General features: G+C 40.4%; 1 long non-coding RNA gene across 3 annotated transcripts; it reads right to left on the bottom strand.

Moving 5' to 3' along the window:
• Nucleotides 1–1,244: 1,244 nt before the first annotated feature.
• On the bottom strand, nucleotides 1,245–2,418 carry LOC129154801 (uncharacterized). 3 transcript variants are annotated; one of them, XR_011521150.1, is made up of 2 exons: nucleotides 1,811–2,418; nucleotides 1,245–1,471 (listed from the first exon to the last, which is right to left on the bottom strand). It is a non-coding gene; the product is annotated as an uncharacterized lncRNA (long non-coding RNA). The 3 variants fall into 3 exon arrangements; XR_011521148.1 differs by lacking the exon at nucleotides 1,811–2,418 and adding an exon at nucleotides 1,535–1,802; XR_011521149.1 differs by lacking the exon at nucleotides 1,811–2,418 and adding an exon at nucleotides 1,535–1,802 and having other exon boundaries at nucleotides 1,245–1,428.
• Between the last annotated feature and the right edge of the window lie 1,606 nt (nucleotides 2,419–4,024).

Here is a 4,024-nt window from a genome sequence, read left to right as displayed (position 1 = left end):
TCAGCTCGTTAAGCTCTTTCCGGCTATTACTTTTGGCATTGATATCTTTCAAATTCTTCGAGTTATTAAGCTTTTTCTGCGAAAAATTTCCCATTGAAATGAATGGGATTGGTCAATTTTCAGCAAATTCCTATCACTTTTTTGACCTCAAACTCTCTAGGGTTCCTTTTAACTTAGAGACTTCATTCAAAGTTTAACAAACTCCCAAGACTTTCCTGTTTAACATATTAAAGAGCGGGTCAATTGAGCCTCGGAGTCCTTCTCTACCCACGTATCAATTTTAAAAAATGCAACATTAGTAGGCGTTGCCTGGAGGACCGAGAGGGCGGAGCCGCGGCAGTGACGAAGACGACGGCTAACTAGACGATGCTAGCTCCCTTCACTCTATGTAGTTATTAGAAGTGGAGGATGTTTCTCCCCCTCCTTACCCAGACACTCGAGAAGAAAGGGACCAAGTCTATTTGGAGGAGACAAGCAGACCTGAGCCTTATTGTTGTGAGCTTGAGTTGCCTGTAACTCCCAGAACCGACCCAACAGAACCACCTCTGAACGTAAGTAGCCGTTAGCCATAGCATTGGATTAGCTGCAGGGTTTGTCTCCACGGCCCTGGAGAGCTAGTATTCAGCATGTTTTAGAGGTTTATCTGCTTCAGCACACCTGGTTTTAATCAGCAACAAATAGCTGAGCTGCTTAACAGCTAATCTAACCTGTTAAAGCAGGAAAATCCACTGAAACGTGCTGGATAGCAGCTCTCCGGTAGCTCTGGGCTCAAGTTACAGTCTGCTGCATAAAGTTATGAAAATACCCCATGAGAAAATTATTCTGTAATGTGTTCAGCTCACTAAAACTGCCCTGATTTATCTATTTACTGATAACAGCTGCTCTCTTGGTTCTAGGTCCTCTGGTGTCTGCAGCTGGTCTCTGGTGTCTGCAGGTGGTCTCCTCTGCTGGTGCCATCAGGATCAGGAGCTTCCAGAAGAATGTGCCTTTCAATGACTCTTTCCTCCTTATTTGTTATATTAATTAAATAAATCTCAATTTATATATTTCCTGTTTTTGTTCATGTCCATAAATACTTAAACATGCTTGAAATTAAAACGAGCTTTTAACAGTGAGGTGCTAGTTTAAATCATCACAATAGAGCTAGTTAAACATGCATTGTGATAATTCAATTAATGTAATTTATAAATATCCATTAAAATATCAAAACTGGAATCTATATGAGATATTTGGCAGCACAAAAAAACTTGTCAAACACAATATTTATTATAATAATTGTAGGCAGACAGGAGACAGAGCTGATGGAGGTTCTCAGTCATCGAAGGATGGCTGAAGGCTTTCCAGGAACAGGAGATGTGGTGTTGTCTCTTCTCTCTCTATTCTGCCAGATGAGCTGATAGGTTACAGGTGTGTGAGGACATCCTCATGCTGTCATAACCAGATGACAGGAGTTATCAGGTGATCAGCCAGGCTAATGATGAGATGCAGAAAGAAAACAAATTCAGGACACTGTACAATATGTGGTGTTGCTCACCTTATGTGCTCTTATAGAGTTATTAACGTGTGCCTGCCTCATGGTGTAGAGTCCATATTTTGCTGAGTGTCCTGCAATAATGCAGGTTATTAGTTAATTTACTTTTGATAGCAAAAACAAAATATTTAATGTAAAAGTTGTTTTCCAGGTGAATCAGCTCACACGTCACCACCAAGTGTCACGGGGGCAGAATCAGTAGCCTCCGTCATGATGTAATCACATACTTATTTAATTGTTAATATCTTAAAAATTCTGAAATGTTTTAATTTTTTTTACCTTGAACAGTTCACTGAGCTTGCACCGTCACTGAGGTGGAAGCTGGAATCAACAGCAGACACCTCACACCTTGGTCTTTTCAGGGTGTGTGGCCGCTGCTCTGGGACCTGCTGGAAGATGAATTTTCATCATGGTCCCCGTGGGTCACCAGACACACTGCGGCTGTGAACTCCATTCTGGCTGGCTATGTAAAAACAAAGAAGCAGCACATTTATAAATGTTTAAAAGAGCATAAAATCACGTGTAACAATAATCTGTAAAACAAATTAAAACTAGAAGGTAATAATAAAATGTTTACATAGAAGATTATTAAAAATAATTCACCTTTGCTACAGGGAAGGTTTCACGTCAGCCTGGACAAGTGCATTCTTGCAGCTAAATCAGTCTGACAGCCAGTGTCTTGGGTAGATTTAGCCTGAAAAAAATATATAAGCACATTGTTGTTGAGAGTTTATAAAGTCAGATAATATACAAAAGAAACTGTCCCATATAGGCGCTTTATAACATTCCTAGTGTGTGATCATTATAACGTAAAAGTCAGTCACACATGATGTGGAGAGCCTGAAATGCGACCTCCTGAACAGAATTCCTCACAGAACCTGTTCACAAGCTGGAATTCACGCTGTAATGCTGTCTGTCAAGTGCTGCGTCAGTTAGAGCCACTGTTGCAGAATTGCCGACTGACTAGCTAAAGGAAGTGAACCACGTCTCTCAAACTTTGCATTTAGGTAGGGATTTGTCTTTAGAAGATGTTAAAACGTTTATTTAGCTTACTCAACTCAGACTGGAGCCCACTGTGGTGGGGGAGCAGAGTCGGTGGGCTGCATCTAAATCGCAGAAGAGCCACGGTGGGCAGCCTCCCTCTTCAAACGGAGACGTGCAGAATCGTGGGTAAAATGCCCACAGAGTCACCGCAAGCATACTACACTACACCTACTCACCAATACTAAGACGATATGGAGCACTAAACCCGAAATACTTTCCCAATTACACTAACAGCCAAACACTAACTAAAGTACAATATCAAACAGCCAAATCTAACACTAAATAAGTATTTATAACACTAAAAGATATGCTAAGACTAGGATATGCTAATGCTATATGCTAATGCTGAACTACCGCTGACCTCCTACACTCACTTGCAAATCCAACTCCCACTCGCCACAGGGCGTGGCCGAGACGCTCGTTGCTTTTATAACTTTGGCACGGAGCTGCTACGTAGTACTCTACTGGTTTACGTAGTACTTTACTCTTTAGCCATTGGCTAAAATTTATTCTAAATGACTCAAATTCTATGTTTTCAGCTGAAGGTGGCGCATTACTGTGGTTTTTAGACAGAATTTTTAATTTTTAAAGAAAATACACCAAAATGCTAAAATAAAGAATGCACACATTTAAAACACTATTAGACACTCATTTATACAGTTCATCAGCAAAAAAAAGTTAATTTAGACGTTACTTGCTCTTTAAAGAGGCTTTTTGATATCTTTTACGGTTTTTCTAAAATCGCAGGTAGAAGTTGAGGTACGACTTGAAATTTTCAGAAAAATTCACAAAAGTTATAATGGGGAAAGATAGGAGCAGTGACCCTCCCTTGCTCCATTTCCGGCGTTGTACCGAGAGAACCGTAGGTCCGATTGAAATGAGACACACGCTGGCTTACAGCTAACGAATATACCTTCGTTCTGAGCTATAATTCATGACTGTACTCCAAACATTGTGGCCGTACGGTTCATTTGTTTGAGAATATTCAAATTTCAAAAAAGGTCTCTGCTCACTCTCACTTAAGAATTCCGCACTGTGCCGTTTTGAACTCCACATCTTCTGTGAACAACTCTTCACTACGCCCAGACCGTTTGGCCTACCATAACAAATTATACCTCAAAAAGTAGGAATTTTTGTCAGCTTTTCAGAATGGGTTTCATTTTATCTGTAAGTATTACTGTTATTTCGCTACAAGCCTCAGAAGGAGGAGAGACCCAGCTTTTCTCTCATTGAAACCCATGTTAAAGGACCAGAGATTTTCTCCTCAAAACGGCTTCAGACAGCTAAAAGTTTATCGTCATAGCTTCTAGACAATTCATGGTAGGCACATACAAATCGGCACAGATGATCATCAAAGTCTTCTGCCACTCACTCTTTTTGAATTTTTCAAATCGGTGCAATACTTTTCGAATGGTGATGAGAAGTTTGACAGGTCCAATTTCACTTCTG

This window comes from Nothobranchius furzeri, chromosome 7, assembly GCF_043380555.1.
Source record: "Nothobranchius furzeri strain GRZ-AD chromosome 7, NfurGRZ-RIMD1, whole genome shotgun sequence".
In the NCBI taxonomy this organism is placed as follows: domain Eukaryota; kingdom Metazoa; phylum Chordata; class Actinopteri; order Cyprinodontiformes; family Nothobranchiidae; genus Nothobranchius; species Nothobranchius furzeri.
The sequence above is the reverse complement of the archived record's forward strand: the minus strand, read 5'-3'. Positions and strand labels throughout refer to the sequence as shown.